Genomic DNA, 24,122 nt, shown 5'->3' on the forward strand with positions numbered 1-24,122 from the left:
CTCAAAGTCAAGTCCTGCAGCCACCATCAATTCAAGGAAGCTAAAGTCTCCGCTTTGAATCAAGTCAGTCCCAGTCATCTGTTAAATCTTAATCCTTCCTGTACTTATTAGCTGCTGAATACTACAGAGGAAATTCTTTTTCTTTTTGGAATTCTCTCTGATCACGAGCACAGTGCTCTTTGCTGACATCATTATTAATAATAATAACTCTTTATTTATTGTTGTCCTTAGTGGGATTTGAACCTAAGTCCCCAGCACTGCAAGGCAGCAGTGCTAACCACTGAGCCACCATGCTGCCCTTAGCATACATCTGCTATGCACAGTTGCTAAAATGGACAGAGATGTCAGCAGAGAGCACTGTGGTCGTGATGTCATCAGTGTTCCAAAAAGAAAGGAATTTCCTCTGTAGCATTAAGCAGCTAATAAGTACTGGAAGGATTAAGATTTTTTTTAATAGAAGTAATTTACAAATATGTTTAACTTTCTGCCACCAGTTGATTTAAAAGAAAAAAGGTTTTCACCGGAGTACCCCTTTTAAGTCAGCGTGGTCTGCATTCAATTGTCCAGTCCTACTATAAGTCCCATCAAGCCCTTAAGGTCTCTGCATCACTGGTCACCTCCTTGGGCCCTGGCTGAACTGTATAGACTTTACCAACTGTCTTCCCTCAGTAAAGCTACCGTTATTCGTAACTTGGCGTTGGAGTCTTTATTGCCCCCGTGCCTAGCCCAGGATCCAGCAGCATACCTTCGGGTGGTTTTAGGTTAAACCACGCCCTGGCGTCACAAATACAAGGGGTTAAGGCCATCTGCCTCGCTACCACACATTCACTATAGCACAGTGTTTCCCAAGCAGGGTGCCTCCAGTGGTTGTAACACTACAACTCCCAGCATGCCCGGACAGCCTTCGGCTGTCCGGGCATGCTGGAAGTTGTAGTGTTGCAACAGCTGGAGGTGCCCATGTTGGGAAACACTGCTATAGATCAACTAAAATAAATTAAAAATAAAATAATAATAATTTATTATAATAATAATAATAATAATAATAATAATGTTATATATCTGTAGCTTCTCCTTAGGTTAAATGCTACTAAACATGTATTTGTTAATGGAGGGGAGGGATTTAATTATCTGTGACAAAACATTGATGGCTTTGGACTGGAAAGCTGTGATTCATCCCCCGTGAAACGTTTGCTGTCATTTCTAAGTGGATTAGTCATTTTCTCCTTTTGCTCATATATTCTAGAGTGCAGTAGACATTCCCTATTTGCATGATCCTGTGATCTATACTGCAGGGATATTAGGAGATAGGGGACATGCGATACTACATGCAGTCATTCACCTATGATACACGAACAGTGTCCGCCGCAGTGAGAGCCAGTGTATGTCGCTATCCATTCTGACTGATGGCTAAACCCATTTTATGGTGTCCATATGGGAACATAGACAGAGGTTGTAATTATGGGGAAAATACCCTTTTAAATGGGCACTCGGGTGGAATATTATTATTTTTTTTTTTTACTTTTATTGAAAAATCTTAATCCTTCCAGTACTTATTAGCTGCTGTATGCTCCAGAGAAAGTTGTAGTTTTCTGTCTGACCAGTGCGCTCTGCTGACACCTCTGTCAAGGTCAGGAACAGGAGAGGTTTGCCATGGAGATTTGCTCCTACTCTGGACAGTTCGTGACATGGACAGAGGTGTCGGCAGAGAACTTAACTTCCTGTGGAGCATACAGCAGCTAAGTACTGGAAGAATTAAGATTTTTAAATCTGAGTACCCTCTTTTAAGGCTATTTTTACATGACGGAAAATTTTCAAAACATCTGTCCCGAAAACACAGATGGACCTTCTGCAAATTTGCATGTTCTGCTGGCACGAGGACCATACGGACATGCACAGTCTCCATAGACGGCAATGCATTAATGAGTGTAATCATCATGTTCATTTTTTCTGCAGGCCTTGTTCACATGCCCGAAAATGCGCGGAATGAATGTTCTGGCGGTAATTTATTACTTTGTAAAATAGGAGATAGATATCTAAAAAGGGATTTACCAATCCATTTCCTGTATATTTGTCAATTAGCAGATTTACTCCAAAATATCAATGTTCTGTGAAGGGAAGCGTCTTCACAATAGTTAGGGCTCCAGTATGTGACGGATCAGTGTTTGCTTTCTGCTCCAGTAGTTTGGTGTAGATGACACAGATAACATAAAACAATCTGAGTTCTTGTTAATGGCCCGGCTGATTTCAGGAAAACCTGTTTAAGGTCCCAATGGAGAGGATGAACTGGTGACAGAGGGAAAGCAGCTGGAGGACCTTGTGTTGTGCCGGAGCTCCAGCCTTTGTGTTGTGGTCGGCTATGCTGTTACTATGGACCCCTTCAAATAAAACTAGTCTGTCACGGTCTCACTGTTTAAAAGGGGAAAGAATCACTTAGAAAAATAAAAATCCCTTTATTTAGGAGTAATGCTCCACCTTTAAATAGGCACTGTCACTAACTTTATTTTTTGATATGTTGTAGTACTTATGTACTACAACATATCCCTATTATACTTTTATTATTATTATTATTTTTTATTTTTTTATAAAAATGGTTTAATTTACATTTGAAAACCAGCCACTAGGGGGTCTCCCTCCTAGTGGCCGGCTGCAGCCTGGCGTGACGTCACTCCTGAAAAAAACTGATTTTGGCCTGGCAATCAGTCCTTTATCAGTTAGGCTGCACTCGCTCCCTGCCTGTCAATCAGACAGGCAGGGAGCGAGCGCATTGGCTCCCCGGCCGCTGGCTGGGAGGCCACTCCTCCCGCACATCGCCCCGCCTCGTCGCCGCCGCTGTCCCTGCACGCCCGCTCCCGGACTCAGCAGTAAGTGTAATGAGGGAACGGGGTATGCGGGAGGGGGGTTTGTGATGGAGGGAACAGGGTATGCAGGGGGGGGGGGGGTTGTGATGGAGGGAACAAGGTATGGCGCGGGGGGGAGGGAGACGGAGGGGACGGGCTAGCGCCGCATGTAACTAACTAATAGTTTATCTACACATAGTGCCTCCAGCTGTTTCAATACTACAACTCCCAGCATGCCCTGACAGCCAATAGATGTCAGGGCAAGCTGGGAGTTGTAGTGGTGCAACAGCTGGAGGCACCCTGTGTAGATGAACTAAGGGCGGAAGTGACGTGGTGCCTGCTGGGGAAGTCTACCTGGTAGTGAGCACAGTGCCAGGCAGACAAAAGGCAGTTTTAATATAGTAAAAATAAAAATTTTAAAAGCAGGGAGGGGGTTAGAGAGAGATTGGCAATAGGCAGGGACAGAAAAAAAAATAGGATGGTGGGAGCTACCCTTTAAGAATAAGAGCTAGAATGGGCTTTAATTTGCTTACACACCTAAAATAAAAAAGTTACTGTAACTATTTTACATGTCATACGAAGATCTTATACGAATGATCATTCATATTAATCCACATCTGTCTGCTGTAAAGGGGATCTGTTCTGCTTACAGTTTTCTATCATTGTTGGTTAAAGGGGTACTCCGTTGGAGAATTTTTTAAATTTTTTTATCAACTGGTGCCAAAAAGTTATACAGATTTGTAAATTTCCAGTACTTATGAGCTGCTGTATGCTCCACGGAAAGTTCTTTTCTTTATTTAATTATTTTCAGTCTGCCCACAGTGCTCTCTGCTGACACCTCTGTCCATGTCAGGAACTGTCCACAGCAGGAGAGGTTTGCAATGAGATTTGCTTTTGCTTTGGACAGTTCCTGACATGGACAGAGGTAGCAGCAGAGAGCACTGTGGTCTGACAGTAAAGAACTACTCAACTTCCTGTTGAGCATGCATCAGCTGATAAGTGCTGGATGGATAAAGATTTTTTTAATAGAAGTAATTTACAAATCTGTTTAACTTTCTGGAGCCAGTTGAAATTTGTTTTCCACCAGAGTACCCCTTTAAATCTAAATTGGTATACCATGATCCACCAACAACACCCAGTGACTCTCCACTTTGTGCAAGGACAATGCTCTGGCTTAGTCTAGCATGTGGCTGGTGGGATCATTCAAAAAAACGATCTGACTATTGATCAGCCCCTTCGAGTAGCCATAATCTAATGTGCAATGTATGTTAGGTGAATACTAATGTAAATCGTAGCCCCTGACTTGCTAACTGGGGTTCTCAGGGTCTATACACACAGCAGAATTTCCGCTTGCGGAAGTCCACTTCATATTAAAGCCCATAGACTTCTATGGGACTCCGCACTCCCGTTCACCCTTCCGAAATTCCGCTTGCGGAATTTCAGAAGGTTGAATGGGAGTGCAGAATCCCATAAAAGTCTAATGGGCTTTAATTTGAGGCTGAAATTCCACCGTGTGAGTAGACCCTAAGGCTAGGTTCACACTACGGAATTTCCGACTGCAATTCCACTTTGAAATTGCAGGCAGAGATTCCGCTTACTAAAATGTATAGTATAGTGAATGGTTTTCCGTTCACAAATTCACACTTCGGAATTTGTGAATGGAAAATTTGCTTGGAAATTTCCGCCTGAAGAAAGGCGTTGCTCTTTCTTCAGGCTGAAATACTCGCAGAACACATTGCAGTCTATTGGAGACCGCAGTGTCCGCACGCCGACTGATTCAGCCGGCACTGGCCGCACTCGGAATCACCGGGCGGAAATTTTCTGCCCGGAGATTCCATAGTGTGAACCAAGCCTAAGAGTTCTGCAAGAGTTAAGATGAGCATTTCAGGTTAAAAACATTGCACTAGGAATCTGCTATTGATGGCAACAGTGGAGCTTCATTTTAAGGGGTACTCCAGCCCTAATATGTCTTATCCCCTATCCAAAGGATCAGGGATAAGATGTCTGATCACGGGGGTCCTGCCGCTGAGGATCCCCGCAATCTGTCTTCAGCGCCCACCTTTGCAAGCTCTCTGCAGCGCTGGAGGCTCAGAGTATGCAGCGTGACGACCACAAGGCTGGAGTATCGTGACTTCACTATGTCATTCCCCACCCCCTTAATGCAAGTCTCCCATAGACTTGCATTGAGGGGGCGGGGCGTGATGTCACACGGGGGTGGGGTCGTGATGTCACGATACTCCGCCCCATGGTCAGGCTGCCCACTCAGAGCCTCCAGTGCTGCGGAGAGCTCGCAATGGTGGGTGCTGAAAGACAGATTGCAGGGGTCCCCAGCGGCGGGACCCCCACTATCAGACCTCTTATCCCCTATCCTTTGGATAGGGGATAAGATGAATTAGGGCAAGAGTACCCCTTTAAGCCCAATTTGAGTTGGGCTGAGCTGCAATACCAGAAATAACCATATTTTTGAGACTCAACCAGCTAAAGAAGCTGAAACAGCTTTTCCTGGTAGCATCATGACTTCTTACCTAGATTTTGGAATGTATTTTCTGCACTATTCAGCCGAATTTCAATATTGCTATACTTCTACTATTACCACATTTGCACAGGGCACCTACAGCATCTTTGCATCTACAGTACCTTCTGTTATGTATATTTGACATTTTCTTTACATATTTCAATAAACTTTATGTAAACTTAGCAAATAGAAAAAAAAATCTATTTTTGGGGGGGAAAAAGCAAATCAAGTAAATCCAAAGATAAACTCCCTGAAATCTCTATTGTTCACTTTAACACATGACTGCTACATTGTATTCCTTCTGAATGAGTGAATCTACAATACAACAAAAAATAAAGGGAAAAAATATAAAAAATACTGTATATCAGCCTTCTTCAGAGAAGTGATGGCCTTAGAGTGTAGCAGACCTCCCCAGAGCATGCTGGATGTGATCAATCCTATTTAGCAATAGCCAAATAGGAGACAATTAGATAACTCAATTTGTTGACCTTTGACCCTTAGACCCTTTACTGCTCTCAGGGAAAGAAGAGCCTTAATTGGTGTCAGCGACTGGTTGTTCTAAGAATGATGAACTGAATTGTCATTTTAAGACTTAGATTTTGCTGGTTTTCTGAAGTAGAAGCCGCATACTGCTTCCTATTAGTGTTGCTCGTGAATATTCGCAATTCAAATTTTATTCGCGAATATCGCATATTCGCGAATATCGCATATTCGCGAATTCGCGAATATTCGCGAATATAGCGCTATATATTCGTAATTACGAATATTCGTTTTTTTTTTTAATTTTTTTAAATTTTTTTTTTTTTTTTTCACAGTACACATCACAGTGATCACCCCTCTCTGCTTCCAGCCTATGTGTTGTAAGAAGGCTCTAATACTACTGTGTGAGACCGGTGTGCGAATTTTTGCTTATGCTAATTTTTTGTATATGAGAATTTTCGCATATGTTAATTTTCGCACACGCGAATATTCACATATGCGAAAATAAAACGAGAATATTACGAATATGCGAATATTCGCGAATATGACGAATATTCGTCCATATATTCGCGAATATTCGCGAATTCGAATATGGCCTATGCTGCTCAACACTACTTCCTATCATGAGAGACATTAAGTTTTAGCTGTGCTTCTGAGCGCTAAGGGTATTCTATTAATTTCCTATGGCACTGTACTTGGCTATCTCTATCAGTCCTACAAAGAGTTAATCGAGTGGCAGCACCCACTCTTGACCAATGCTCTATTCACATTGTGGAGCAAGTGACTCCTGTTCTGGGGTTCGGTGGGGTTCCATGAGTATTAGATCTTCACTGAACAGATACTTCTCACCTATCCTCTGGACAGCTGAGAAGTTGTGATTTTGGGGGAACCTAGGGGAAGCTGGGTTTATGTGCCAACCCCCACATAAGGGTGAATGAGAGTGCGGAATCCCATAGAAGTCTCTGGGCATTAATTTGAGGCAGAATTCCACAGGTAGAAATTCTGCCATGTGAATACAGTGATCCATCAACTTACAATGGCCTCAACATACAATAGTTTCAACATACAATGGTCTTTTCTGGACCATTGTAAGTTGAAACCAGACTCCACATACAATGCTATGGACAGTCCAGATCTGTGAAATATGTCAATGGCCGGAAGAACTGACCAATCAGAATGGACATTTTACTGGTAAAACCCCTGTGTTAATGAAGCGTGTGCACTGACTGGTGTCTGTTAGCGCCCCCTACAGTACAGGGAGGTATTACATGTTCTGTACTCTTTACCTGTGCCAGGATTAGCTGCTCTTTTGGACACCAGGTGAGGGCGGCTCCATGTTACTTTTTTTAGGACATTGTGTGTTCTGTACAGGACCCCGAAGAAGCTCCTGTCCTCTATATAGACCAGTGCTTCCCAAGCAGGGTGCCCCCAGCTGTTGCAAAACTACAAATCCCAGCATGCCCGGACAGCCTTTGGCTGTCCGGGCATGCTGGGAGTTGTAGTTTTGCAACAGCTGGAGGCTCCCTGCTTGGGAGACACTGACATAGACAGTGATTTACAGCTCCCAGCAGATCTTTCTTACTTTTATATGAAAGGACTTGCTTTATCTATTTTTATTTAATTCTCACTTTCTCACATTCTGACATTTTGGTGCCTTTAGAACCAATTACCAGGTTTCCATAGAGTTCTGGTCTCAACATACAATGGTTTCAACATACAATGGTTGTACTGGAACCAATTAATATTGTAACTTGAGGGACCACTGTATAGACCTTTAGGCTAGGTTCACACTACGGAATTTCTGCTTGCAATTCCACTTTCTGCAGGCAGAAATTCTGCTTGCTAGAATGCACGAGCTTAGTAAATGGGTTCACAAATCCGTTCACAAATTCACACTTTTAAAATGGAAAATCCGCTTTTAAAATATCCGCCTGAAGAACACTTTGAATGAATGTTTGTTTGTAGTGGAGAAGATCCTCCATTGCGGCATTTACAGAAGCCAAACTTTGAAAAGAAAGCGCTCACCCGTGATTAACTTTTTTTTCATGAACTTTATTCAATAAAAGCAGCCATAGTACAGTGGGTAGAAACAGAGGCGCAGGAAACCTGACTGTTTCCTGCGCCTATAGCACTTCCTCGGGCCGCCAAACAAGTCCGACACCGCTACTGTTTGAACACGTCCACTATGTACTATATGCTAGGGCTAACACACAGGAGTGCTGTTCTACAACTCAGTACATGAATCCAATAGCTTTTATTGAACTTTATTCAATAGAAGCAGACTTGGTACAGCAGGTAGAAACAGGGGCGCAACCTCGCGGCAACCGACTGTTTCCTGCAGGCAGCCCGAGGAAGTGCTCTTGGGCACAGGAAACAGTCGGTTGCCACGAGGTTGCTCCTCTGTTTCTACCCACTGTACCAAGTCTGCTTCTATTGAATAATAGAGATGAGCGAATTTACAGTAAATTCGATTCATCACGAACTTCTCTGCTCGGCAGTTGATGACTTATCCTGCATAAATTAGTTCAGCTTTCAGGTGCTCCTGTGGGCTGGAAAAGGTGGATACAGTCCTAGGAAAGTGTCTCCTAGGACTGTATCCACCTTTTCCAGCCAACGGGAGCACCTGAAAGCTGAACTAATTTATGCAGGATAAGTCATCAACTGCCGAGCCGAGAAGTTCGTGACGAATCGAATTTACTGTAAATTCGCTCATCTCTATTGAATAAAGTTCATCACAGATGAGCGCGTTCTTTTCCCTTTCTATACGCTATTGGATTTATGTATTGAGTTGTGGTACGGCACCCCCATGTTAGCGCTAGATCAGGTGAAGCCACAACCATCTGCATAGTGCATGTGTTCAAACGGTAGGGGTGCTGGACTAGTTTTCAGTTGTTTGGACAAAATTTTTATTTTTTTAAATGGTCGATGTACACCTAAGGGTGAGTTTACACATGTCAGATTTGCCTATGACAAATGCAATGTGTATTTTTTAGAGTCTGCTGCAAAAATCCAAAGCTGACACTAGATTTTTCATTTTACTGTCTTAGTGCCAGCAGATCTCTACAGAAATGAATCCCATTGTCTTTCACCAGGGTTATTCTGCAGAATCCACAAAAATAATGAACATATGGCAGATTTTAGAATCCACAGCACAGTCAGGACTGGCTCTGTCTATAGGCAAAATAGGCAGCCACCTACAGCTCCCTCTTGATGGGGGGCACCGCTCTGCCTGCCACAAGAAAGTTAGACAACCAGTATATGAACCACTCGCTCAGCCTACATGAGGAGAGGGGGCTTGTTACAGTGTGTCAACCCAGTAGTAAGGTGGGGCGTATGAATGGGCGAAGTCAAGGGGGCGGCAAAATTAGGGTGGCGAAAAACCTTGCACCAGCCCTGAGCACAGTCATTGTCTCCTGCTGCATATGAATGAGGTAGAAAATACTCAATTTACTTGCATTTGTCACTGGTTTAAATGAAGATTTAAAGGGGTACTCCACTGGGAAAAAAAATTAAATCAACTGGTGCCAGAAGGTTAAACAGATTTGTAATTTACTTCTATTTAAAAATCTTAACCCTTCCAGTACTTATCAGTTGCTATATGCTCCACAGGAAGTTCTTTTATTTTTGAATTTCCTTTGTCTGACCACAGTGCTCTCTGCTGACCATTTTAGGAACTGTTCAGAGCAGGACAGGTTTGCTATGGGGATTTGCTCCTACTTTGGACAGTTCCTAAAATGGACAGAGGTGTCAGTGGAGAGCACTGTGGTCAGTCAAAGGAAATTCAAAAAGAACTTCCTGTGGATGTACAGCAGCCAGAACTATTGGCAGGGTTAAGATTTTTAAATGAAGTAATTTACTAATATGTTTGACTTTCTGGCACCAGTTGATTTTAAAAAAATAAAATGTTTTCCAGAGGAGTACCCCTTTAAGATCTGAACCTGCACCTAAATCCTCACCAAATCTTGATCATGTCACTATGGTCTCAAATCATTGTAATTGCCCCTGTGACGTTTTCCAACCAGGGTGCCTTTAGCTATTGCAAAACTACAGCTCCCAGCATGCCCAGACAGATGAAGGTTTAGTTTGGAAATGCTGCCACAGAAAGACTTTATGATCAGACAGATCAGGGGGGATTCATAGCATAGTGATTCATAGACAAACTTGCTACATGAGATAACCCCACTAGAGGTAAATACAACTTTGTTCCTGCCACACCCCTTTTTCGTAAAAAAAAAAACATAAAACCCACCAGAACATGAATAGGTCTTAAGAGTTGCACTTTTGTCACATGTTCTTTAGGAATGTTTTTATACCTTCCTTATAAAAAATAAACAGAAAAATGAAAAAAAAAATTATAGATATCACCCAAATTTTTTTTTTGCCATATTTAAACACCTCTAACCTATATAAGCCTACCCCTATTTTCTCCTACAGTCTTTAATGTAATCATATACTAATGGCAATGGTTACTGCCAAGAAAGCTATTTTCATTTTGACACATTAAATGGAGTATAGAACAAGGCAAAAAAGCCAAGCCTATTAATCATAGGATTCTGACTGTTGGCTACAAGAAGGGCACAAACAATCTCTTTGATGGAACCACACACAGTCTAAAGGTGGCCATAGATAGACTGGTGTTCTAAGTATTTCGGGTGTTCAAAATATTTTACTTTCAGCTTATTAAACATTATGGAAAGCTGGAGGGGTACGGATCCGGCACTGCAAAACTAGGGTAGAACGATGGGGAGGCGGTGTAGTAGCAATGCAGGTAAGCCGTGAGTGTGGACAGCGGTGGTGCAGCTCGCATACCCAGATGTAATCCAAATAGAAGAAAATCAAAGAGACTTGCACTCACCATCCACGAATTTATTAGCTGGAGTACGGGCACATACAGCAGAGGCAGGGGCACAAACGGGACAAAATGTTTCACGCTTGAGGACAGGCAGGGCCACGCCTTGGGGGGCGTGGCCTGGCAGCCGAGGCGCATGGTCGAGGTCTGAGTAAGCTCCATGTCTAGACCCGCTTTAGCGACCAAGATACAGCTCCACATCACCAGAACTGCATTCCCGAGGCTTGTGGAACACCCGCTGGGATGCCGGTGAAGAGAAAAAAGCAGCCGAAGGTCGGCACTTTAGCGAAATTTCACTTTGTTCCCTGCGCTGCTCCGAGGCAAGATGGCGCCGGCAGCTCCTCTACCTGTCCTTCAGCGCACTGCCTGCAGCCTCAAGAACGGAGCGCATCACACGCTCTGCTGCTGCCTCGGAGATCCACATCTGATCCGGCCCTCCATGTCTCTGTTCCTGCCGCAAACTCGCCACACCCGAAGGATGGCCGGTCACCGCAGCGTGAATCCTTCTCAGGGATGGCTGCTTACTCCTCCCTCCATCTCGGCCTGATGGCGTCTCACCCTCCTGCAGCCCGGATGCTCCACAGAATACAACCAAGTTTCTCTATCTTTTCCGCACTGTACCTATTCCCCTTCTCTCTTCTTTCTTTTCTTTTTTTTTATCTGGGCAGGAAGGAGACCCAGGCTGGCTCCAAACATTCTCTCTAGATCCAAAGTAGTAGGAGGTCTGGGTTCTCCTAACCTACATTTCTAGTGTTTCAACCTTGGTTTCTCCCCTGGTTGGAAATTGAAAGTTTTTTTCCCTTAAGGATGTCCTGTATGCCCCAAACTTATCCAACCCAATAGTGAAGGCATCTTATCTAGCTTGGTCTTATTTCACTTCACACATGGACACTCCTGTCCGTTTGAGTCCAAACGATCTTCCAATCTCCTTTTATTCAAGCCCAGATTCCAGACCTATACCTGTCCACATGGAATAAAAATGGTATCGCCCATGTCGGGCACATATTAGATAGAGGCTCCTTACTGTTGTTCTCGGACCTAACCGTGAAATACAGCATCCCTAACGAGGACTTTTCTAAATTCCTACATGTCAGACATTTCATGCACACCCGCTCCATGTGATTTAGATTGCTCAGCCCTTTGCCTCCTAGCCTCCCTGCACAAGGGCTTAAAACCTTTATACAATGCCCTTATAACACACCAGAGTATCTCCAAGCCCTACTGCTTACGTTTATGGGAAAGGGACTTACAAGTTTCACTCCCCTTACATACATGGGAGAAGGCTTTCAAACACTTACACAAGGCTCTGCAATGTTCCTTCCATATAGAATCGGCCATGAAAACAGTTTTGAGATGGTACTACACCCCCGACAGACTTGTGGTGATATACCCTGAGGCCTCTGGAGAGTGTTGGAGGAACTGTGGAACAAGGGGCAATTTGTATCACATTCTCTGGGAATGTCCACATGTCAGACCCTTCTGGTCTGCATTTGCCACCTTATTAAAGAAAGTCCTAGACAATAACGTACCATGGTCACCACAATCAGTCCTATTATTTTTAGATCTCTCCTCTTTGTCCAAGACCACACGTGACCTATACTGCATTGTGTGCATAACGGCCAAGATAGCCCTAGTGAGTCAATGGAAAACAAACTCTGTTCCGCCCATGGACTATGTGATAACAAACCTCAACACAACTTATTCATTTGAGAAAATTATTGCCTTGGGATCCAGCAATTTTAAAGCTTTCCAAAAGATATGAAATTGCTGGACTTTGTCCTCATACTGTGTAGACATATAACGAACCTTTTGTAAGGTCTCTGGTTAAGTTATCCCGTTTTATCTGAGTCCGTTCACTCATATTGCCAACATGCCGTATTTATATTTATTTTAATACCCCTGGAATACTTATACTACTCTAACATTAATGAATAACCTCACACCTGATATAGACCTGATCGCTTAGATTCACTGATTGAAAAAGAATACCTTCACCGTAAGTTTGATTCCTGTTTGTATTTGTTCATTGTAAATCAGAATTGATTGTCTTATGATACCTAATTTGCTTGCCTATTGTTGCATCATCTGATGCTTTTTGTTTCATTTCTATTTGATAAAAAAATTCTAATAAACATTATTTACGGGAAAAAAAAGAACACAAACTTGGTCATCACTATTTACTATGAACATGAGTGGAGTTGTTTTCTGATGTAACAGGGTGTTAGTAGTATCCATCTATAACCCTGTGGTCACTCAACCTTTGTTACCTCTTTGCGCTTGCAGGTCGATCCTGAGCATCCGCTATCTGAGAGCTAGGATACCTTCTGCAGTTCCCATCCAGGGTATGGGTGTGGAGTCCCCTTGGGAACATCTCAGTTGATTAGTAAGACTGACACAAAGCTAACTTAAAACTAACTTTGTATTGCATAAAGGGAAAACAACCAAACATCGCACCACACAACAGTAAGCTATAGTATAGCACAAAATCTGGCAAATGCAATGTGTATACATATCTCACCCATCCACAAGTACACCTGCAGCCCACCGTAATCTTCACATTAGCAGCCATTGGGTACCTTCAGTTTGTGTACATTGAGTAGAAGGGCCAATACAAAGTCCTGCTCCACAGTATTACTTGGAGTAGACTAATAACTCTCAATGTCCACAAATGGATCTCAAGGTCTTTATATCTGTATGTAATTCAGGGTGCCTTATTGTGGGGCAGGGAAGAAGGGCTTGAGGCTTTTATTCAGATTAGTCTACCTTTCCTTTTTTTTCTTTACTGCTCACAAAGAGCTTTCCTGTAACCAGCTCTGGATCTCTCCATCTTGCTAGCAGACTCCTCTCAGCTGCTGAAGCACCCTTGAGGCCAGATTCCAGTAAGCTGCTTACTCTGTGCCTTCTCTCTTTCCTGTCTCTGGTAGAACTAAAGAAAAATACAAGATGGCCACAAACTCATGTGAACAGAAACGTCTCCTTCCCCATCTTGAGTCCTTGTTCAGTTCATTTGCTTGTGTAGTCCGCCATCTACTGGACACTTCATATAACTACAGGATACACAACAACAATCCCAAGGGGCTACACATGTAATGGGTTTTATTCTATAGCTAAGTAGACTTTCTATATAGGACTGAATGCTGACCTATGACTGATTTGTAATGGCAGCCATGTTGGTTAACACTCTGCTTTTTCCGAGAGTAATGACTTAGCAGTAGTCGGAAGGTCTGGCACTGCCCTGTCTATTTTCTATCCTCACAGCTTCAGAACACTAAAGGGTAACTACTATGTTGTTGCGACAGCAGCATATACACTTAAACTCTATGCAAAACCGCAGCCCACTGCTAAAGCGAGCAGTCTATAGAATTGCCGGAAGTCTGATGGACTGTCCTATTAAACATATATCCTGCTGCAGCAGCAACATTAGGCTAAGTTTCCACTTGTTTTTTTTTCTGGCAGTTTTTGGAAAACTGCCACTACAGTTTTTGAGCCAAAGTCAGAAGTGGGTCCATGAGGGAGGAGAAATGGAAGTCCTTCCTTTATGTGTCCTATTCCTTTTGAATACACTTCGGCTTTGGCTCAAAAAAAACTGCTGCGGCAGTTTTCCAAAAACTGCCAGAAAAAATAAGTGGAAACTTAGCCTTAAAGCTACTCTTTTTTTTAAAGGGGTTATCCACCATAAGGGGATTTTAGTACGTACCTGGCAGACAGCAATGGACATGCTTAGGAAGGATCTGCGCTTGTCTTGGGGCTAAATGGCTATGTTGTCAGATCACCATAACACTGTGGCTAGCTTTTTGTGAACTTGTATTTCCTGTTTGTTTGACTTTTTCTTTTTTTTCTTTTTCTTTTCTTCTTTTTTTTGCAACAAATCCCACAATTCCATTTTCCTCCCTCCCACACATCAGTCACCCCACCCATTGAAACATAAATGAACTGCATCCATTCAAAAGACCTGTGGTTTTCAATCGGGGTGCCTCCAGCTGTTGCATTAGTTGCAGTTGATCCCTCGACCAATTGAAGCAGACAGGCTCCCTGTCATCAGCTGACTAGTGAGTCAGGTCTCGGCCGCATTGAAACCTGGGAAAAAGCTGAGACAACAGTCATTTTGTATACTGATAAAAATAAATATTGGGGTGAAAATCACAGAAGAAGCGTGAGAAAACAGTCACACACAGGTACAGACACTATATTATGAACTACACTAACTTTACAGCCCCTGTAGCATAGTTAAATAAAATAAAAAATCCTGTAATAACCCTTTTTAAGGTTCAGGAGCTATAAGGCTAGAAAACAGATATACTTGTTGAGCAGAACCAAACTTTCTGACTCCTTTTTTTTCTTTTCTTTTTGCTGCAGGGCCTCTTCTTTTTATCCTGGCCACTCTTTTATGCCAGACCAAGTCTCGAAAAATCCCTTGAATTTTATGAAAATATTTTTGGTGGAATCCAAATTATTGCATTTTTAAGCACAAACAACAACTGGGGCATCATGACATTTTTAGTATGTCTGTATCCCACATCACTCACTGGCCAGAGGAGGACATTATTTCAACGATGTAAGTGGAATTATCTTGTGACCTAACAATAGTAGCCAGTAAATGCCCAGCACTCTCTCCATCAAAAAAAAAAAAAAAAACGCCTCTGTTTAATTTCCGCCACCTCCATCAAATGTTCCTTTTAAAGTTAGTTTGCTCTTCCTTCCACTGTCATTCCATCAGCTGAAAGGGGTCAGCAATAAATCAATGTTATGTCCCCTAACCCCACCTTCAGAAACCCCTCAAAGAAAAGAGAGAGATCCTAAATTATGAGAGAATTCCCAAATGGCCCCAAACATGCAATTTGGTAACATCCCTTTGCACCCAATCTCACCATACAGGCCCGTATGCATATATATATATGAATTCTGGAGAATGATCAGAATTTCCTGGACATAGGACAACAGCAGGTATGTGGCATAGAGGGGTGTGATCCTGTCTAACACAAATATGGCTTAAAGGGGTTATCCGGGAAAACTTTTTTTTTTTTTTATATATATATATATATATCTCAACTGGCTCCAGAAAGTTAAACAGATTTGTAAATTACTTCTATAAAAAAATCTTAATCCTTTCTGTACTTATGAGCTTCTGAAGTTAAGGTTGTTCTTTTCTGTCTAAGTGCTCTCTGATGACACGTGTCTCGGGAAATGCCCAGTTTAGAAGCAAATCCCCATAGCAAACCTCTTTTAAACTGAGCGGTTCCTGAGACAGATGTCATCAGAGAGCACATAGACAGAAAAGAACAACCTTAACTTCAGAAGCTCATAAGTACAGAAAGGATTAAGATTTTTTAATAGAAGTAATTTACAAATATGTTGAACTTTCTGGAGCCAGTTGATATATATATATATATATAAAAAAAAAAAAAAGTTTTTTTTCCTGGATAACGCCTTTAAGATCTGGATGTCTTTTGCTCCACAAGTCAGAAAACCCGAACTCTGCAAGTAATTTGCAGAGAGGTGTTGGCTGTGACTTCTGTGAGTCCAGATCCCAAGATTCTAAGGATGAAGGACTTTCTTAAAATCACCAACAATGAGGGCTGGGACCCTTGGAGTGGCAAGCAAGAAAGAAATCCCTCTGTTATGCTAGGTTCACATTACGGAATTTCCACCTGCAATTCCTTTTTGAAATTGCTTGCAGAAATTCTGCTTACTAAAATGTATTGTATAGTGAATGGGTTTCACACCGGAATTTGTGAACGGAAAATCTGCTTGAACATTTCCGCCTGAAGCTCATTTTTCAGGCAGAAATACTCGCAGAACACGCGCGGTCACTGCAGAATCAGTCGAAATTTTCTGTTCGGAGATTCCTTAGTGTGAACCTAGCCTTCCAGATATCATGGAAAGGTGGGATTTAGAAAGCCACCAATACTGCCTGAACACACAACTATGGGAAATAAAACACATACGCATATTTTGTTCTTTGATATAAATCATCACATTCTTCCATATTAAGCATTTGCCTCTGAAGAGGTTAATTTTCATGCCATTAATATGCACATTTTACCATCATTATGTAAAGAAAAAAAAGCCACAATTGATCCCTGAAATCTGAGGCTTTGTTGTAGCTGGTGTAAGAGTACGATCTTTCTGTAATATTGCCTGCAAGTCATTAATTTCTGCTTCTTCCCGAAGAAAGTGAGAGGTATATCCTTACATTAATAACATGCGGCTCATATTTTAGTTTTTTCGCTCATTTCCTCTCCTTCCAGTAATGCACACGGCTAATTATGTGCAATGGCTTTTCTTCCACATCCCAGTAACACTATCCCTGGACGCTAATTGCTCAGATTTCTGAAGGACGTTTTTGTTTGGAAAACAATCTAATCCCAGTAAAAGTAAAGCTACATTTGTGAAATATGTTTAAAATGGGGACCAGTAGAGTACACAATCCCCAACAGACCTAACTATAGTCACTGCAGACTATATATAGTGCCATTATACCGGAGTATAGATGCATGCACAAAAACTGGAGTCATTTGAAAAAAGTATATTGGTATGTATAAATCTCTTTATTAGACACAATAACATTTAAAAGATGAGGAGGAATCCACCAAGAGGGGGAAGAAAAATGGGTGTCTCACAGGTTGCCATACAGATGTCTATACAGAAATATATACTAACATCATGAACCACTAACAGTACAATGGAACAAGGTCCTAAAGTGTAAGTAGCATGTAGCTTCTACAATCATGATACATAGCATGGAACAGGGTACATTACCGCAGAGTAACAAGACAGGCACCGGAGCGACACCACCCCAACGCTGGCGTTTCGGCAAATGCCTTTGTCAAGGGCATTTTGACAAAGGCATAATTTATTATTATTATTATTATTATTATTATTAATATTATGATATATATATATATATTTTTTTTTATTACTAAACCAATTGGCACATTGCATAGATACAAAGTAATTGTAGAAGTGTAAGAGTAGTTTTCCAAACAAATGTGGGTGGGTGATAACAAACGGATAGGAAAGAACTATACAATGTGGACAATAGAAGTGTACTGACTATATCATATGCTAAAGTGGTAATGACTAAAGAGCGGTGAGCAGCTTTAGTCCCATATTGTGCTTCTCCTTCTAGGACAGGGTAGGGGGGGGGGAGAGGTGGGAGGAAAAAAAGTAAATTTTACTATATCTGAACATAGCCTTGGAGAGTATTAATAAATCTGGGCCATTATATCAGTTCTCCCAGAAGTGTTTCTTCTACTCACTCCTTTTAATTTATCCAAAATCTGAATATTTAACCCCTCATATGCTATAGCTAGAATTATTTTCCCATAACTGGAATTATTTTCCCATGTGACATTCTTATTTGACCTTTTACATGGGCTGAATAAGCATTGCTAAGAACACTCATTCCTGATAATCCACATGTGTACAAGGGCCAACGATTAGATTAAAAGCCCTGATGTCCTGTGTAAACAGGAGACTTGCAGCCGACAAAGATGAATTTACGAAAGATAAACCACACGAATGATCAAGCCTTGTGAAGGCTGAGCAACTGAGCGCCGATCAACGAGATCGGTGTTTGTTATCGTGGCAGCGTTGACCCATGTAAAAGGGCTTTTATGTAACCAAGAATACGATGATTGTGATAAGTGATACTAGTGTGTGCAAATTTTTTTTTTAACAATTCCAATAACTTTTCCTGTTGATGAAACCTGTTTCCATTGGTCTTTAACAATTTGATTATTGCTATCTCCATGTTTATTGCCGCCTCTAACCTGACCAGGTAAACACTACAAACTATATTGAAAGTTAGGGTCTATGCACACGGCAGAATTTCCGCTTGCAGACTTCCGTCTCAAATTAAAGCCCATGGACTTCTATTGGATTCTGCACTCCCATTCACACTTCTGAATTTCTGCTTGCGGAATTCCGCAAGCCAAAATTCTGAAGTGTGAATGGGAGTGCGGGATCCCACAGAAGTCTATGGGCTTTGATTTGAGGCAAGCAAAAATTCTGCCGTGTGAATAGACCCTAATAGTTTTTTTTCTAAATGACAAAATGGATGATGATGCGCCTTGTAGTTGTCTTTTTGTTTTACTAAACAATAATGTCACCAACAAGAAATGCAAACTCGCAAACAAGCATAACTAATGCATAGTTACATAGTGTCATAAATCTTCCACATCTGGCCTCCATTGGGAAGTAACCTTGTATCACCCAGCTGTCAGGATGTGTAACTATAGAAATCCACTTCCCTGGTCAAGAACCATGTCAGTTCTAGACCGAGTAAATTTTCCATCTCGTAACTATTCTCTTTCATGATAAATTACACTAACATGATTTATAACTGGAAGGCATTGTTTTAACCGGAGCCTGTCGATAGGCGTAAATAAGTGACATGTCGCATATTTTCGTGGCTGTACAAATGCCTCTGTATTTATACATGTTGTGTGCACAGACAACCACTTTGCCATAGACTTACATAAAGCGCATGATCTTTGTCATATGAACATATTGCTTCTGCAAAACTACAAGTCCCATCGTTCTCTGTAACACTCAGACTATGGTTTCTCAACAGCTGGGTTTTATAATAGGGACAGGCGTCTAAGGTCCTATATCTTTGCCTTGTTTAAAAACACCTGCACTGTTGAAAGCAAGGCTCGGTGGATTTCCAGTTAGGGGTACTTGAGGACTGGAGTCTAAAATATTTGACCTAGGTCATAGGACATTTTTTAGAAAAGATCTCATTGTAGGATACATACACATCTGCTGTCCTAAAGTGCAGCCTGTGGACTTTTTCAAGTCTCTGGGGGATATGGTATCTGCTCCTCAGTTTGGGGTATGACATCATTTGGAAAACTAAAATTGACGCTTGTGTTTTCCTGTCAAAATAATAGTTTACCTTGGCAACTCAATAATATATAACTCGTGCTTCAGAATTCCATGTACTGGGCCCTATGGGTTTGTCATTATTCTACCCAAGACTTATTGTTTTCCATTCATTGTGTTCCTAATACTTCCATCCAGTACAGTTTGCAGAGAACAGAAAGTGATGGGCTTACAATGCTCTAAACAGAGAGTTGGTGTCTAACAGGTCATCTATGTGGATGCCATTAAAGAGCTTCTCTTATGTAGATAACACATTTTGTAAATTACGTCAGCCTGGAGATCAGCGGATCACTATGTCGAGTCAACAGTGGTTTATTTTTCACTTGGCACTTTTTCATTCTCCAACAGCAGGTCCCAAGCAGAGGAACTACTTAGTGATGCCCATATGGCCCAGTAGGGCTTCTAGAAAGGGGATACATTTTTCTTTTTGATTCTTCTAGACCACTTCAAACTTGAAGGCAATGTTCTGTATCAGAATGAAGAATGCATTATGGCCAAAGCTACAATAGACAATCTAATATCTATTGGTTCTAGCAGACCTTCGTCCAAGGGCTGCCATTGTTCTGGTCATGTATGTAAAACGAGTAGCTCAAGACTAGGTTGGCAGTCACCTATCTTCCCTGTTCCATTGCCATGACAGGGGTTGTTGGTTTAGGTGAAGGTAGTTATTGTTGTGAACAACAGTTGGCTGAACGATGCCTTCTTGTGTCTGTGGCCTCCATGAACATACACTTATTGACAAAGGTTATTCAAGAGTATGTCCCTTCCATTTCCATGTTCTAATAACAGCAGCCCTGACAAAGGAAATTGTGGAAGCTTTAAAGTGGTACCGCAGTGTAGGACAATGTATCCACTATCCAAAGATAGGGTATCTCCGGCTCTCCCATGAGAGAGATTAATGGAGGGTGCATGCTGATTCCTGCTCTGTGTGCGAAGAGAGCCTGAGCGTCCTGCAGGAGTAAATAAGAGGTTAAATTGTCCTTCACTGTAACACTACTTTTTAAAGGGATACTCCAGTGGAAAACTTTTTTAATTTTTTATTTTTTTTTTTAAAGTTAAAGATTTGAAAATTACTTCTGTAAAAAATTCTTAATCCTTCCAGTACTTATTAGTGGCTGTATACTACAGGGGAAATTCTTTTCTTTTGGGATTTCTTTACTGTCACGGCCACAGTGCTCTCTGCTGACACCTCTGTCCATGTCAGGAACTGTCCAGAGCAGGAGAAAATCCCCATAGCAAACACATGCTGCCCTGGACAGTTCCTGACATGGACAGAGGTGTCAGCAGAGAGCACTGTGGCCAGACAGAAAATAAATCCAAAAATAAAATAATTTCCTATGTAGTATACAGTTACTAATAAGTACTGGAAGGATTATGATTTTTTTTTTATAGAAGTAATTTACAAATAGGTTTAACTTTCTGGCATCAGTTTATTTAAATAAGTTTTCCATCAGAGTACCCCTAACTTAAGGAAGTTTTATAATAGTTTAGAAACTAAAACATTATTTTTCTAGAAGATGAATTATTGATAAAATATGTATACCCAATAATATAGAGTATACAGCTTTTACTTAATGAGGAGATAGTACTAAATATTATTCTAAGAACTGTACTGCTACATTGAGCTTGTGCACAGCTTTGTCCTAAAGTGTGGAGTCATTAATCCTATGGCCTCTCGTATGTCACAGTATTAGTTTCCGTCCCTAGCCAGATAACTCGATTCTCAATCAATCTACTCCCGTAGGGGATGTTGCTTATTGATATTATGCCAGATCTCATCCATATATGCTGACGAGATACAATTCCAGAGAAGTCCGAGCCGGCCGTGACCCTTGCGGCGGTTTTCATCACTCCCTCTCTTCTCAAACTAATAGGAGGAACTGTCATAAATACAAAGTCGGCAGCTGACAATTAATAAGTGGAAGTGTACGTATTGATTGATACTTAATACAAGATGGACGGAGAGGTCTCCGGTTGCGCTGTGGTCAGAATATTTTTCCTACGAAACAGTATCTATGCTGCATTTAAAGCCCACATTCTAAGTTCATTATGGTCATTTAGGTGATCTGGGCAGGTCAGATGTGGTGAAGCGAAGGTTGTCATTGGTGAATTTACATTGCAGTTTATTCTTTCCTATTTATCTTTCAAGTAATCTGGATTCACCGGTCATCAGATTTTACCTTATATAACTGGTTAAATAGGATTTCTGATCTTGATGTCCTCCAGGCCGTCAGCAATAGTGAAGAAATATGTTTTTAAAGTTTCTCTCGAAGTATAGTAAGAAGGCCCAAGTAGTCATCAGGGCATGCAGGATCTTAAAATAGTCACGACGCTCTGGGCTGTAATCACTTCTACTTCAGTATGATTGACAGGTCGCGGACCACTAACATCACTGCTCTTCTCCCTGATGTCTCACAAGCCCAGAAGCCACTTCAAGCACAGGGATAGCTCCACTTCTGGGCCTGGGCAACGTTACACTGGAAAGCAGTGACATAGGCAATGCCGAGGCTGTCAATCATTCTGGAGTAAGACTTATTACAGCCCTAAGTGCTTCGACTATTTCAGTATCTCACATGCCCCAACGACTACTTAAAGGGGTTACTCCGCTGCTCAGCGTTTGGAACAAACTGTTCTGAATGCTGAAGTCGGCGCCGGGAGCTTGTGACATCATAGCCCTGCCCCATCATGACGTCACGCCCCTCTGAGCAGCGGAATACCCCTTTAAGGTAGACTTTTAAACTTATTTTCCTTACGATCACTGATGGTCTGAAGGACAAAAGGATATAGGGGGAGATTTATCAAAACCTGTGTAGAGAGAGTGGTGCAGTTGCCTATAGCAACAGTCAGTTCCCTTCTTTTATTTTTCACAGGCCTCTTCAAAAATTAAAGAAGCAATCTGATTGGTTGCCATGGGCATCTCCACCACTCTTCCTCTACACCGCTTTTGTTAAATCTCCCCCATAGTAAGAAAGCTTATCTTACCCCCATAAAACATGTTGCCAACAGTTATATAGGGTAAAATCTTATACCAGGTTCCCTTTAGAATAACTGTTGATTCTTAAGACACAACTTAATGGAGTACCATGGTGAAAAACAAATGTTTTCAATTCAACTGGTGCCAGAAAGTTCTACAGATTTGTAAATTACTTCTATTAAAATGTTCTAATCTTTCCAGGACTTATCAGCTGCTGTAAGCTCCAGAGAAAGTTGTGTATTTCTTTCCAGTCTGACCACAGTGTTCTCTGCTGACGCCTCTGTCTGTGTCAGGAACTGTCCAGAGCAGGGGAGATTTGCTATGGGGATTTTCTCCTACTATGGACAGTTCCTGACACAGACAAAGGTGGCAGCAGATAGCACTGTGGTCAGACTGCTATGAACTACACAACTTACTCTGCAGCATAAATCAGCTGATAAGTACTGGAAGAAGTAATTTACAATCCTGTAAAACTTTCTGCGACCAGTTGATTTGAAAACAATTGTTTTCCACCGGAGTACCCTTTTTAAGACCCTTTTTACCTACCAAACAAAGATTCATCAGCAAATTCGTCTCCGATTATTGCCCTGTGTAAAAGGTTTAGTGATCAGCTAATGAACAAGCAAAAGCTTGATGGACAGCTCATAGTTTTGTTTATGCGGTCACAAAATGTATCTCTTGTCGGCAGCAGATCTTCCCTTGTAAACAGTTGAGCCTTCAGTGGTCCTTTAAGCACCAATCTATTATGCTCATAAAGGGTAATAATATGTAAAAGAACCTTTAAAATCAGACCTTAGTTCCATGGATCCAACTGTAGAAGTTGAGCTTCCCTTTGAAGCTATCACTTTCTTTCCCTCTTGGGGTATGTTCACACGGTGGAATGTCCGTGCAGAATACCGCTGGAATTGTTTTGCATGGACATTCCGCTGCAGCAGAGTCCCATTGATTTTAATGGGATTCTGCTGCACTGTTTATCCTGTAGAATTTCAGAAACATCTGCAACAGAAATCTTGATTCTGGCATCAGCAAAAAGAATAGACTTGCCTATTCTTTTTGCAGATTTAGCTCGGAAATGCACTCAAGCACCCACCGGGCATGTGTTCTGTGCAGACATTCCGCACATTTCACTCTGTGTGGACAGGGCTTAACAGGTTTTGTTGGGTCAAGGACGGTCAAGGTGCTGCCAATGCTATGCTGCTTGCCAGAAATTTACTATGATTAAAGGGGTACTCCAGTGGAAAATTATTTTTTTTTAAATCAACTTGTGCCAGAAAGTTTAAACGGATATGTAAATTACTTCTTTTCAAAAATCTTAATCCTTCCAGTACTTATCAGCTGCTGTATACTACAGATGAAGTTATTTATTTTCTGTTTGACCACAGTACTCTCTGCTGACGCTCTTTTTATTATAAATATATAAAAACTTAACAAAACAGAAAAATAGGCTTAACTAGCATTAACAAAACACAACACAACAAAACCTGCCTAACTGGCCAGCCCAACTTAACTAAACTAACTAAACACATAACATTATACCTACATATAAATTATCAAAAATACTATCACACACACATACCCACA

General features: G+C 41.5%; 1 protein-coding gene across 18 annotated transcripts in view; it reads left to right on the top strand.

Annotated features, from left to right (window-relative positions):
* LOC130282764 (proto-oncogene tyrosine-protein kinase receptor Ret-like) overlaps positions 1–24,122 on the top strand; it is a 597,601-nt gene that overhangs the window by 505,235 nt on the left and 68,244 nt on the right. Inside the window, exon 1 of one of the 18 annotated variants that reach the window (XM_056531418.1) lies at positions 22,276–22,293. The exons of the other annotated variants lie outside the window; for them this stretch is intronic. The gene's annotated coding sequence lies outside the window, so the exon portion shown is untranslated. Of the gene's footprint in view, positions 1–22,275; positions 22,294–24,122 lie in introns of those variants that run through there. 18 annotated transcript variants of the gene reach the window in all.

Source organism: Hyla sarda, chromosome 7 (genome assembly GCF_029499605.1).
Source record: "Hyla sarda isolate aHylSar1 chromosome 7, aHylSar1.hap1, whole genome shotgun sequence".
NCBI classification, from domain to species: Eukaryota; Metazoa; Chordata; class Amphibia; order Anura; family Hylidae; genus Hyla; species Hyla sarda.